Here is a 14,958-nt window from a genome sequence, read left to right as displayed (position 1 = left end):
TGCAATGGCTGAAACTGAGCTGATTCGAAGCCAAGAGCCAGGAGCTCCTTCTGGGTCTCCCATGAGCAGGTGCAGGGTCCCAAGGTTTTGGGCCATCCTTGACTGCTTTCCCAGGCTACAAGCAGGGCCTCCAGGATTAGAACCAATGCATATATGGGATGCTGGCACATGCAATGCAGGGACTTTAGCCACTAGGCTACCGCGCAGGGCCCAAATTAAATAAATCTTAAAAAACAAAGAGGCACCAAGTGTTCCTTAGCAGGAATAAGTTCTGCAGTTCATCACACGACATGACTGCAGTTATTTAAAATCGCATTCATTTAAATTACAGTTATTTAAATTAGTTATTTAAAATTATTTTAACTTGTTTTTTTAAAATTTAAAACTGCTGAGCGAGATTTTAAATATACTTAGCCACACACAATGAAAAATCATGTAATTGATATGTTCATTAGCTCAAGTCATCTCTCCACAATGTACATCCCTAATAAATTACTGTTCTCCGTACATGTGTACAAATATATAATTATTATTTGTCAATTAAAATACATTTTTGTTTAAAAAATACCACATTATTTTATGCTGTTAAATGGGCTGGGGGAACAAGAGATTTGGGAGCATTTTTCATGTTTCCATAACCCTAGACATGGCTGTTGTGGCTCCTGCCACCTGGCTGTTAATGTCCCAAAGGCCACCCCTACCTTCCAGAGCCTGAAGGACATCACTTGTAATCCCGCCTCCGTGGGCCAGTGCCCCTTAAGGTGGCTTGGACGGGACCATGCCTGGCTCCAGATGTGGACGTGTGTCTCAGCACCTCTCAGTGGCAGAACGCCACACAGCTCTCCCCAGAGGTGCTCCGGAGTGCCCCCAGGATCTTGCACGCTCTCTGTCATGATCTTGCTCAGCAAATACACCCTAGCCACCTACTATGTGCCAGGCACGGACTCTCAGAGCTGGGAATCACGCAGAAAACCTCCGATTAACGTTCAGAAATGGTGTGTTGGGTAAGGGCTAGGAAGAAAGACACGGGAGACGAAGGACCAGGAAGTGTGGTGTTAGGGTGACATTAAATCCCTGCGTCTAGGGGCCGGGGCTGAGCCACAGTGAGTGGGTGAAGCTGCTTAAGATGGCAGCTTCCCGTGAGAATACTCGTTTGAGACCCAGTCACTCCACTTCCAATTCAACATCTCTTAATTCTGTTTTAAAGAAAGGTTTATTTTATTTTATTCCAATAATGGAAAGGCAGATTTACAGGAAGTGACTCTTGGCTCCTGGCTTTGTTCAGGATGGGGCCAGGCTTTGTGGCCATCTTGGGAACCAGTGATTGGAATATAAGTCTCTTTTTTTTTTTTTAACTCCTCCTTATAAATAATAGTAAATAAATCATCTCCTTTTGAAATATTTGTCTTTTTTTACTTATTTGAACAGTAGAGTTACAGAGAGAGATCTTCCGTCTAATGGTTCACTCCCCAAGTGGCTCCAGCAGCACAGCCAGGAAACTGCCAAAACCTTCCTGGTCTTCCACGTGAGTGCAGGAGCCCAAGGACTTGGGCCACGTGCTGCTTTCCCAGCAATCAGCAGGGCGCTGGGTAAGAAGTGCAGCCATTTAGCCGCAAACTAGTTCCCAGAAGCACTACCAGAATCCCGGGCCTAACTGGCTTTCCAATAAAAATAAATAAAACGTAAAAAAAAATTAGAAGAGATGTTGAATTTATTTTTATTGGAAGATCAGATTTACAGAGAGGAGGAGAAAATAAAGAGAAAGGTCTTCAGTCTACTGGTTCGTTCCCCAAGTAGCTGCAAGGGCTGAGCTGAGCTAATCCGAAGCCAGGAGCCAGGAACTTCTTCCGGATCTCCCATGAGCAGGTGCAGGGTCCCAAGGCTTTGGGCCGTCCTCCACTGCTTTCCCAGGTCACAAGCAGGGAGCTGGATGGGAAGCGGGGCCACCGGGACACGAACTGGCGCCTATTGGGGATACCAGTGCATGCAAGGCAAAGACTTTAGCCACTAGGCTACCACATCATGCCCACAAATAAATCGTTAAAGCAAAAGTTACCGCCTGGTGCTAAAGAGGCTTCCCTATGAAGATCTGAGTGAGGATATGAAGGGGTGACAGAGGGAACCACAGGAGTTCTGTGGGGAGAACTCCAGGCACAGGGAGAACCATGAGCAAACCTGAAGATCCAATAAGCCTGGAAGCTGGGAAGACCAGTGAGAACACGACAGGCAGGCAGTGTGTTTGACTGCCTGGGGCTCCAGGGTTCGGGGAAAACCTTGGAATTCATAGGACATGAGCCTGACACTCATGCAATAGTGAAAACAAGCGAAATGACCACGTGGCTCCATTACCAAGCTGCTGTGGAGCCATAACACCGCCAAGAGCACTCCGAACATGGTAGTGGAAAGAGCCTCACTTGCTGAAGTCACTCGGCTATTTAAGGACAGCCACATCTTTAAATTATTTTGGCAATAACAGTGATGGTAGCAATGTAAGAGGAGGAATGAGGGGTCCATGCCATGGTTCCACTGCTGATCCTCCACCTCCAAGCACATCATTACATACGGACGCTGGTTGGTGCGTCCTGGCTGCTCCATTTCCTGATCCAGCTCCCTGCTTGTGGCCTGGCAAAACAGTGGAGGATGGCGCAAAGCGTTCGGACCCTGCACCAGCGTGAGACACCTGGAAGAAGCTCCTGGCGCCTGGCTTTGGCTCCAGCCCAGTCGTTACGGCCATTTGGGGAGTGAATTAGTGGATGGAAAATCTTTCTGTCTCTCTTTCTCTCTGCTAATCTACCTTTCCATTAAAAATAAATAAACAAATCTTAAAAAGGGGGGGCGCAGGGGAGCCTGAGAGCTCAGTGGCTAAATCCTTGCCTTGTGCTGGGATCCCATGTGGGCACTGGTTTGCATCCTGGCTGCTCCACTTCCCATCCAGCTCCCTGCTTGTGGCCTGACAAAGCAGCAGAGGACAGCCCAAAGCTTTGGAACCCTGCACCCACGTGGAAGAGCCAGAGGAGGCTCCCAGCTCCTGGCTTCAGATTAGCTCAGCTCCAGCCACTGCAGCCATTTGGGGAGTGAACAAGTGGATGGAAGATCTTTCTATCTTTGCTTACCTCTGTAAATCCACCTTTCCAATAAAAATGAACACATTAAAAAAATAAAAAGGTATGAAAAGGGGGATAAATGAGGCACTTTGAGGAGCTGCTGTGTGCAGCACTGTCCGGCTCCCTGTCTGCTTAACCGTCCTGTTATTTTCCCGTCAGTTGGTACACAGGAACTTCCAAAAGTTTATGGAAAATGGAATTGACACAGACATTTAATCGAGTATCAAATGAATTTGAAACACACATGTAATTTTCATAACATGTATCTTGTTAACTTTCTGAAGATCTCTCATATCCATGGATTTCAAAATTATTTTATATTCAAAAAAAAACTTAATCTGGCTTTCCCACAATTTTTTAAAGATTTATTTATTTTTATTGGAAAGGCAGATATACAGAGAGAAGGAGAGACAGAGAGGAAGATCCTCCATCCGATGATTCACTCCCCAAGTGGCCACAACAGCCAGAGCTGAACCACTCTGAAGCCAGGAGCCAGGAGCTTCTTCAGGTCTCCCACATGGAGGTAGGGTCCCAAGGCTTTGGGCGGTCCTTGACTGCTCTCACAGGCCCCAAGCAAGGAGTTGGATGGGAAGTAGGACTCCAGGATTAGACCAAGAGACTGGCACCCATAAGGGATCCTAGCTCATTCATGCAAGGCAAGGACTTTAACCACTAGGCAATGGCACCGCGCCCTTCCACAAACTTTTGAACGATCTTCATTTACTTAAACTTATTTGCAGGTAAGAAGACTGAGTCCATCATAGGTTAATCAACTTCCTGCCTTTCCGATATTCTCTCTGTCCACCTGGGTTGACCTTGACCCATAGAGAATTCACAATGTGAGTCATGGATGGAGAAATTACTCCAGGCCAAGCACCTGGCACCCTATTGGGGGTGTCCACGTAAGTGAGCATCCCTGCCTCTCCATCTCTGGACTCTTAAAAACTGGCTTCCTGGATTCACCTAGGAGTCCTTGGCCACCCCACCTGGCCTCGTTCCCCCATTGTAACAGAGGGCAATAACACATTGATGAGTGCGTTTGGAGGCACAAACAAGTTCTCATTCCTAATAGGCAAAATATGGCAGTAAGTCGTAAGCGCTCGTCGAAGACCACAGATCAAAGCCGGACACCCACAAACATGGTCTTCCCCAAGGCAGGACGCTCACTCACCACGGGCAGGGAGGAGGATGGTCCGCCCGGGAATCCCGCTAGCTGCGTCACCAGCCAACCCGTCCACGAAGGCAACCAAGTGGAACTCTGAAGTCAGATGGCACCTGGAACACTGCAATGCCAGCAGCGGCAGGTGGGCGCCGACTTCGGTCCCGGGGGCTTCTTCTGCAGACAGCAGGTCAAAGGAGCCCTGAGGAAGGGGCAGAGCTAGGTGAAGGGGCAGCACAGAGGAGTCCCACGCCCGTCTGCAGGACCCTGGGACTGGGGAGAGGTGGACTACAGGCCCTCCACCGCCCTCCTGTCCAGCCCCGTAAGTGACTCAAGGCCACACTCCCCCCCGCTAACCCCCAGTTGCAGCCCCCAGTCGAACCTGCAAGTATAGATGGCCCGGGCATGGGTGGTCGTGGGGAGCCTGGAGCCCCTCACAGGAGCCCACCAGTGGCCACCCCCAGGACCCCATCTGAAGCTGGAGGGACGGTAGCCTGGCTCTCTTTGAACACCTTCCCATCCTAATACAGCCCTTGAGTTTCAGGAACCCTTTGGGTTCCTTTACTAAAGGTTTTGTGTTATTATTATTATTATTATTATTATTATTTAATGTGGTTAGCCTATCTTGTAGACAGTTTCACAAAGTTCAAGCCAGCGAGTCCTCTTGAAAATAGAAGATGTTTTGTTTTGTTCCCACTTGCTCTGAGGCAGGACTGTGGCTTCTGGAGGGAACAGAAGCGCCAGGAAGCCGACAAGACTCACAGGACCAGCTCTCCCAAACTTCTTCCCAAACAAGTTTTTTCCAAAGAGTTTTTCGGGTTCTCTGTGCTAAGTTATATTTTCCTCCCAATTCCTACTCTCTTCCCCCCCCCTCGCCCAAACACAACTGTAATAACTTCTTCCTTCTGCCTCAAAAACAAACAAAAATCTGTCACAGAAACCTTATTAGCCAACAGGGTTTGAAATTTTGTTGTTGCTTTTTTTTTTAAGCAACCATTTGTAACCGATAAGATTTCCTCGTTCAAGAACTCTCAAGTGCTCTGAGCAGATAGGAGCCATTCCTGAAGAAGCTGTAGTCCAAGTCTACAAATAAAAACAGAGCGTCCCCAAGGAAACAAAAGTAGAACTTGGAGCAGCCGCTAAGATGGCTCTGGCTGGCCCCTGCCACCCAGCAGCGTGGGGCGGGGTCCAGGAAGCCCCTGCCCCGCCGGCAACGCCAAGCCAGTCTGCCAAGGCTCCTTTGGCATCATCACTTCAAGCAGTGTGCAAACAAATAAAACGACCCGCTCCGGGGGAGGAAATAAGTTGGAGAGGAAGAGAGAAGGCTGACCTGTAATCTCTACCTCGTTCAGCACCGGCCGAGAGCGAGCGAGCGAGCCGGGTCGGGGGGTGGGGAGAGAGAAACCAGAAGATAGGAAGGCTCCCCTCCCCCTCCGGCACTTCCCGGCTGGGTGCAAGCTCTCTCATTACCACACTTTCAACAAGTCTGCCAGCTTCCTCCCAGAATCGGTTACTTTGTGGTCGCTTGGCCCTGTGTGCATGCTGTGTCTTCACAGCTATAGAAAATGTGGATTTATCTCTTTCCAGATGAGTCTGACCATGTGACAGAAGCGGTCGGTCCTCTCTTGCAGCCGGGGCTCCAGAGGGCTGTGTGAGCTGCTGCCTACACACAATCCTATGGAGCTCTCTCGCCCCCTTGTAAGTGGAAGCGTAAATGGGTACAGCTCTTTTGTAAACAACTCAGGGAGACCCGTCAAGGGCCTTACAAGACGGTAAGGAACTGCCCAGGAGAGGAAAAGTATTCAGGAACAAAGATATTCACAACACACGGTTTACCAGGAGGGGAGGAAAGCCGCGCAGAAGGGCACACCCCCCCAGATATGTGGGCAGCCGAGCAAACAAAGGAACGGGAATAGTGCAAACACCACACTCTCCCCCAGCCACCTTAAAATGAGAAAGTTTTGAAAAAGATGCCATGGGGAAATGGCTTTAGTAGAAAATGGGAAAAAACAAGAGGCAAAGCATGTTTTTAACAAACCATAAATCTTTTTATTAGTGGGCATAAAGACATGCTGCAGGCACCCACAGCAAGGTGAACAGCAAAACTGTTTTTTTGTTTTTCCTTATCAGGGACATTTTAATGGGGCCTGAGTATCATGTGATACCAACAACTTGCTAATTTCACGAGCTGTGACAGTAGCATTATGGAATGTTGTGGGGATGTATTTTGAGATTTTCACACACCCACATGGAAGCAGATAGGAAAAGGATAGGGCATCTTGGAATGTATAATACTTTAGCAAAAAAACTAAATAAAAGGCAGTAAATGTGATGAACATCCTGTGATTGCAGAACTGGGTGTTTGATACTCCGGTGGTCTTACTACTTTTTCTTATTGCCTCTACTTTTGCTTACCCTTTAAGATTTTAATTTTATTTATTTATAGGTTTCTCTTTGAAGATGTTTACATAATTGAGAAGGATGTTTGCCCCATGCGGACTACTAATTAGGGTGGGAAGGGCCAAGGTTTGGGGAAACAGGGCTTTTGCAAAGAAAATATTTTATGGTTGTTGTCAATAATGCCATACATATGACATCTCCCACCACCTATCTTTCAATAGCCCCCATCATACACCTGTATTGTCTGTAAAAGCAAACACATGAGCATTTATTTTTATCTAAAAGAACTTTTTTTTAAAAAGGCAGGGTTTGTCAGTCCGTCGAGCTGCTTTTGTTGCCATGGAATTTTAGTGAATCCTCAGAATGCCACTGTTGCCTGTGTATCTTAAACTGCAAGCCCGTAAATGGTCTAAAATGCTCTTTAGGGAAGAGTAGTGTGGAAACAGACTAGCCTGTAAATGAGTGTGATCGGCTGATAAAAAGGCCAGCTCCAACAAACCACTGTAAAAATTAGGAGCCATTCAAACACGGCGCGCGAGCGCGTGCACACACACACACACACCCCGCCTCTTGCCTCTCAAACCTTGGGTGCTGAGATCCTCTGGGTTTTACTTGCGAAGCAGTTGCGTGCGATGCTCCTGGGAGCAGCCGGCAGGGCAGACTTCTGCAGCCGGCCTCGCTGACTCAGAGGACGGCTCTACATTCCTTAATTAGCAGCATCAGAAAAGCTCCACTTCCGCAGGAGAGTTCCTGGTCCAGCCAGCTACTCAGCTGGCTCTATACACCCCGAAGTTCACGCTGGGGATTTTTCAGAAAAGCCTGGGAGGACAGATAATGTTGCTTAGTATGCTTTGTTTGGCTTTGCATTCTTTTATTCTATGTTATCCTATTGGAGTTCATTCTATTGTATTCTAATTTTACAGATTGAGAAGACCGTTTATATTTATTTCCTTGTTTCCATGGACACCTTGTGTAGGGAATGGGGTCATGGTTGGAGATAGAATGGATGGACATTTGGCCAACTTGAAAACATGGCTTTTTTGGGTGTAGTCGGGGTCAAAGTCTGAGCCAAAGTTCCCTTTTTAGTACCGATCACTTAAATTAAGTCTGTGATTTGTATAAATTCTCTGGCAGAACTCATATGATTTCCAAACATGATTACACGGTGTTCCAGTGTGAATCAGTCCATCGTATTTGCCAAGGCCATGGCAGCAGTATCACAGCCTTTATTAACTTGTCAAATTCTCAGGAAGCATTTTCTCATAGTAAATATTGAACTTAACTTTAACTTTTTAAAAAAAAAAAAAAAAAAGATTTATTTATTTCACTTGAAAGAGTTACAAAGAGACAGAATCTTCTACCTGCTGGTTCACTCCCTCAATGGCCACAAGGCAGTAAGTGAACCTGTCCGAAGCCAGGAGCCAGGAGCTGCTTTCTGGTCTCCCACATGAGTGTGAAGTCCAAAGTCTTGGCACATCCTCTCCTGCTTTCCTAAGTTATTAGCAGGTTGCTGGATGAGGACGGGGAGCAGCTGGTACACGTAACAGCAGTGCGCATGTGGGATGCCGGTCCCGCAGACAGTGGGTTAGACGGCTATGCCACTCCATAGGCCCCTGTAAACATCGAACTTCGTCATTTCCACAGTTATTTACTCTGTACTTCGGGGTGTTTTATTTTATTTTATTATTTTATTTTATTATTATTTCAAGAATGACTTCATGAGGCTGAAGCTCCTTGGGGGAGACCTAGATGATGATCCTGGTACCTGGTTTTGGACCAACCCAGCTTCAGCCTTTGCAGCCATCTGGGGAGTAAACTGGAGGTTGAAAGATCTCTCTTCTCTGTCTCCTTCTTTCTTTGTAACTCCACCGTTCAAATACAGATAAATAAATAGCAGAAAAATGCGGCTGTTTGGGGAGCTTCTTCCAGGTGTTCTATGTGAATGTGAGCCATTAGCAGGAAGCTGTGGGACTGTGGGATGCCAGCACGGCAGTAGACGGCTTGACCCACTACACCAAAGCCCCAGCCCCTTAAAATAAATCTCTCCCTTTTTAAAGATTCATTTTTGACTTATTTGAAAGGCAGGATTACAGAGAGACAGTTACAGGGAGAGACAGAGAGAGGTCTCCCTTCTGGTTGTTGCTTCCTCTGGTAACTCCCTAAAAGGCTCTGGCAGTTGGAGCTGGGCCAAGCAAAGCCAGGAGCCAGGAACTTCTCCAGAGTCTCCCACGTGGGTGTCATGTTCCACAGCTTTCCCAGGTACACCAGCAGGGAGCTGGACTCACAGTGAAGTCCATGTGCTATGCTGGCAATGAAGGTGACAGGCCAAACTGCTAAGCCACAGCACAGGCTTAATTCAAAAGACTTGGTTTTGGTTTGGTTTAAGATTTATTTATTTTTCTTGGATAGGCAGATTTACAGAGAGAAACAGAAACAGAGAGAGGAAGATCTCCTGTCTGCTGGTTCACTCCCCAAGTAGCCACAGTGGCCGGAGCTGAGCTGATCCGAAGCCAGGAGCCAGGAGATTCTTCCAGGTCTGCCATGTAGGTGCAGGGTCCCAAGGCTTTGGGCCATCCTTGACTGCTTTCCCAGGCTGCAGGCAGGGAGCTGGATGGGAAGTGGAGCAGCTGGGACATGAAGCAGTGCCCACATGGGATCCCGGCGTGTGCACGGCAAGGGTTTAGCCACTGAACCACCAAGCTGGGCACAGCTTCAGAGGTTTGGAGGGAATGAAATAATCTCAGGTGAAGACGAACATATTTGATGGGACTTTTTAAGATGTTTATTTGGACAACATGTTTCTGTACCTTGACACATCCCAAGTCTGTTCTCCTATGCATGGTTTCATTTCCAACTTTCCTTTTTTTTTTTTTTTTAAGAAATTATTTTCACTCTATTTGAGAGGCAAAAAGGCGAAGAAAAATCTTTCATCTTCTGGAATTCACTACCCAAACTGCTGCCACACGCAAGCCTAGGTCAGGCTGTGGAGTTCCCACGTGGGCGACAGGGGCCCAAAGCCTCGCACTGTCCTGACTGCCGGCCGGGATGTACCCCAGCAGGAAGCCGTGGGGAAAGCAGAGGCAAACTTGAACTGTGGCAGCCGTGCAGAGAGGGAAACGCTGGGTCAAAGATCTCTCCCTGTCCTGTCTGCCTCTCAAACAATTCATAGCGATAATACTAATAAAAGCCACCGTTTGACTCTATTGCTGGTGCTGTTTCCCTGCACACTTCTGAGATTTTTCCAAACCCCTGTGTCAATGATGATGATGTCTTTGTGGAGAACAGTGTGTTACTGATTTCTGTTTTTCTCAGAAACCATGTTTACAAAAAAGTCTCTAGTCAAAAATGACCCTGAATCCAAGACACTAGATTTTTTTTTTCAAAGTCAAAGAAATCCACATCGAAATAAAACTATTCTTACTAATATTTGGAGGCTATTACTCATATCTCCCAAAGCAAGGGAAGTTAGGCTCTTAAGAAAAAAAAAAAAAGATGATATTTGAATTCACACCCTCCACTTTGGTCTTCTTCCATCCCCATGTGTGAGAATGACTTTCTAGTTGTCAAAGTATGATTAGGGAAATAGTAAAATTGTAACCTGTAGTAATTCTGAGCCTCTTTTGTCTGGAATCCTCCCAAAATATCCTGGTGTGTTCTGTTTGTCCATGTGGCTGAGATGCGCCTGGACTTGGGAGCCCGGTGGGGGTCGGGGGGACCGTCTGAGCGTGTGTGGAAAGCTCTGGGCTCAGCCACCCTTCTTTGCCTCTCACTGGGCTGGTGGCTCCTGCCAGGACTGGTAGATAGCGCCTGCAAGCCCTCCTGGCCCCACTGATATTTCTTAGCCTATCAGCCACTTGCTTGTTATGGGAGCATTTCCTTAGTCATAGACGGGCTATTTATCCGGATGTTCTCAGCCAGAAAAATATTTTGAAGATAACAAGTGATTATTTAAATGTGAAAAAAATACATGCTTCTAGACCAAAACACAAGTTAGGAAGAATTATTATCTTTTTTAAATTTAAAGTATACGTATGTTTTCTGAGAGCTTGGCCTAGCGTTTGCTGTATTCTGATGCTGAAATCTTAACCGTTCTTAGGAGTTGAGAGATGACTTTTCTATCTTTCCGAAGGATATTGGAATGCTCCAGTCTTTGGAAAACACATTTTCCGACCATCAAGCAACACTTAATATCTTCTATAGTTTCTAAGATCAAGGAAGCAGGAGGAAGCAAGAGAGATTTGGCAAGCAACGTGCAATAATCTGACAGGGAAATTCCTGAGCAACAGTAGAAGGGTTTGAATTTATTGGAACATTTGAAAGTAATTAAAATGTTTTTTTCCCAAAACACAAAAAACAAACAAAACCAAACCCTTTTTTTTAACACACACAGGCGTATAACTGAAAAATGCCGGCATAAGTGTAAATGACCCCTAAGCTGGTCCCTCCAGGGGTCTATAGGGCGTGTTATTTCAGAAAAGCTGATCCTATCTTCATGATTCACAGCTAATGCATCTTTATTGTGCTGACAATCTGGAGTAGGACTGAAATACCACCTTCCAAACACAGGAATAAGCACCGAAAAGGTGTTTGTACGGTTAAGCTACTGCTGCGTGCGACAGCGACGTAGCCTGAACATAGGAGGCCGCAGCTCAGGAATGCTGCTACACCGTGAGCTGGGAGGACATCTTTGGATCTGCGCATCGGCCATCTTAAGACAGAGTTCACAGATCTGACATCACATAGCAGAGTTTAGAGGACACACTAGAATGTAACGCATCATTCTTAACAAGTACTTTTTCTTATTTTATGATTAGAAAAGTTTGCTGTAGATTACTGCGGTCTTATTTTGCTGTCTTGCAGCTTTTGAAAATGCTGTATCCTGACTTATTAAAAATCATGTAAGCTTCTTATATCTTGTTTTTCCTTCGTTTCTGATGTTTTGTAAACTATAAATGCTCCAGAGGCCCACCTCCCAACTTCTTTCAGTTGAGCAGAATCGCATAGAACATCTCTGGAAACTGAAACAAACAAAAGTTTCACTTGACAGTTGGATTCAAATCCCAAGTAAATAACATCCCGGGCACCAGGCCATGAAGTGCTGTGTTTTGTTTGTTTGTTTGTTTGTTTGTTTTTCTTTGTCTGCTCTCTGTATCTTGAAGCTATTAAGCTATTTCAGAGTAGAGTATTCAGGACTAAAGGCCACAAAGCAAAGATCACGGTTTTTTTTTTATTATTATTTTTTAATTCATTAATTACATTGTATTATGTGACACAGTTTCATAGGTACTTGGATTCTCCCCACCCCTCCCCAAACCCTCCCACCATGGTGGATTCCTCCACCTTGTTGCATAACCACAGCTCAAGTTCAGTTGAGATTCCCCCATTGCAAGCGTATACCAAACATAGAGTCCAGCATCTTATTGTCCAGTCAAGTTCAACGGCTTCTGTCTGAAGACAGAGCCAGCAGAGTATCATCCGATCAATTAAAAGCTCCAATATACCATCAGCAAAAATTTACATCATTATGGAATTAATTGACATAGTAATGAGTAATCAATATGTTAAAAGTAAATGCGAGGGCCCGGCGGCGTGGCCTAGCAGCTAAAGTCCTCGCCTTGAACGCACCCAAGTCCCATATGGGCGCCGGTTCCAATCCTGGCAGCTCCACTTCCCATCCAGCTCCCTGCTTATGGCCTGGGAAAGCAGTTGAGGACGGCCCAATGCATTGGGACCCTGCACCCGCGTGGGAGACCCAGGTTCCCGGCTTCGGATCAGCGCGCACCGGCCAATGCGGCTCACTTGGGGAGTGAATCATCAGACGGAAGATCTTCCTCTCTGTCTCTCCTCCTCTCTGTATATCTGGCTGTAATAAAATGAATAAATCAAAAAAAAAAAAAAAGTAAATGCGAGTTCTTAACCACCTTCTGTGACCACCTCATTGACATTTCAATTTTAGTTTATACACAACATATAACATACATAACATAACATGTTATACATAACATCATATCATCTTAAATTAAGGCAAACATGTGGTATTTAACCTTTTGGGATTGGCTCATTTCCCTTAGCATTATGGTTTCCAGTTTGGCCTTTTTGGCCACAAAGAACTGCATTATGTTTTTTTTAATAGCTGAGTAGTATTCCATGGAGTAGATGAACCATAGCTTTCTTATCTAGTCCTCTGTTGATGGGCATTTTGGTTGCTTCCATGTTTTTGTAATTACTGATTGTGCTGCTATGAGCATAGGAGTGCATGTTGGTTTCTCATAAAACAAGTGTTCTGGATATATTCCTAGGAGTGCTATTGCTGGATCATACGGTATGTTGAATTTGAGTTGTTTGAATGTTCTCCATACTGATTTCCATAGAGGCTGTACCAGCCTGCAGCCCCACCAGCAGTGGAGTAGGGATCCCTTTTCCCGCAACCTCGCCAACAAGTGTTGTTGGTGCTTTTATTCATGTGGGCCAGTCTTACTGGCGTTAGGTGGTACCTCATTGATGTTTTAATTTGCATTTCCCTTATTGCCAGGGAACTTGAGCATTTTTTCATATGTTTATTTTCCATTTGGGTTTGTTCCTTTGTGAAGTGTCTGCCCATTTCCCGTGCCCATTTCTTGAGTGGCTTGTTTGTTTTGGTGTTTTGGCTGTTTTGTAATTCTTTGTATACTCTGGAGATTAGCCCTCTATCACCTATGTAGTGCACAAAGATCTTCTCCCATTCTGTGGGTTGCCTTTTTACTTTATTGATTGTTTCCTTTGCTGTACAGAAGCGTCTTAGTTTGATGAGGTCCCATTTGTTTATTCTGGTCTTGATTTCTACTGCTTTTGGAGTCCTTTTTAGGAAGTAGGGACCTACCCCTAGATCTTGCAGAGCATTTCCAACATTTTCTTCCAAAAGTTTAAAGGTTTCTGGATGTAGGTTTAGATCTTTTATCCATTTAGATTTGATCTTGGTGTATGGTGAGAGATGTGAGTAAAGATCACGTTTTAAGGGGCATCCGCACTGCCGGTGGAAGCCTCAGCTCTCACCCTGGCCGTGTGGTTGTCCTGAGGAAGGAAGGCAGTCCAGGCACCCAGAGCGGGAGGAGCCCCAGCTTTGCCCTGTGCGCCTGTGCTAACAGCCCTGTATTTATTTTAAAGATTTATTTATTTTCACTACAAAGTCAGATATACAGAGAGGAGGAGAGACTGAGAGGAAGACCTTCATCTGCTGATTCATTCCCAAAGTGGCCACAATGGTCAGAACTACGCCAATCTGAAGCCAGGAGCCAGGGTCTTCCTCCCTGTCTCCCACACGGGTGCAGGTTCCCAAGGGTTTCTGGCTGTCCTTGATTGTTTTCCCAGGCACAAGCAGGTTGCTGGATGGGAAGCAGGGCTGACAGGACATGAACTGGTGCCTATAAGGGATACCAGTGCACGCAAAGCAAGAACTTTAGCCGCTAGGCTACTGCGCTGGGGCCCAAGCACTTTATATTTTTTAAGATCGATTGATTTATATGAAAGAGTTACAAAGAGAGAAGAAAGGAGAGAAAATCCACCCACTGGTTTACTCCCTAAATGGCTACAAACCAGGAGCCATGGGTGTCAGCTGGATCTCTCACAGGACTGCAGGGGCCCAAGCACTTGGGCTGTCTTGTACTACTTTCCCCAGGTGTATTAGTAGGGAACTGGATTGAAAGTGGAACAGCTGGGACACAAAGAGGTGTCCATGTGGAACGCCAATGTCACAGGCATTGATTTTACAGGCTCTTCAACCATCCCAGCTCCTATGTACTTATGTATACATGTGTCTGAATAAGCATCTTAAGGGACCAAGTTCATTAAACAAAAACCATCATAGGTAGATAGATAGATAGAGAGATAGATAGACAGATAAAGATTTATTTATTTTGAAAGACAGATTTAGAAAAAGAGAGAGAGCCAAAGAGATCTTCCATTTGCTGGTGCCCTTCCTCGAATAGCCACAGTTACGCTGGACCAGCCCAAGCCGAGAGCCAGCAACTCCGCATGGATCTCCCACACGGTTGGCACCCAAATATTTGGGGCCCAAGTATTTGGGCCACCTTTTCCCAGGCTGTTAGCAGGGAGCTTGATCAGGGAGTCAAGCAGCTGGGACTCAAACTGGCACCCACAGGCGATGCTGGGCAGCACAGGCAGTGGTTCAGCCACTGTGCCATGACACCAGCCCCCTTCTCTTTCCAAGTATATAGATTGCTTATCACTTTCTACTTTGCAATCAAACTGTTCAGGGTGTGGTGGAAGGAGTGTGCCGTAACTGTAAGATGGGAAACC

The sequence above is a fragment of the Ochotona princeps genome, chromosome 22, assembly GCF_030435755.1.
Source record: "Ochotona princeps isolate mOchPri1 chromosome 22, mOchPri1.hap1, whole genome shotgun sequence".
NCBI lineage: Eukaryota > Metazoa > Chordata > Mammalia > Lagomorpha > Ochotonidae > Ochotona > Ochotona princeps.
The sequence above is the reverse complement of the archived record's forward strand: the minus strand, read 5'-3'. Positions refer to the sequence as shown.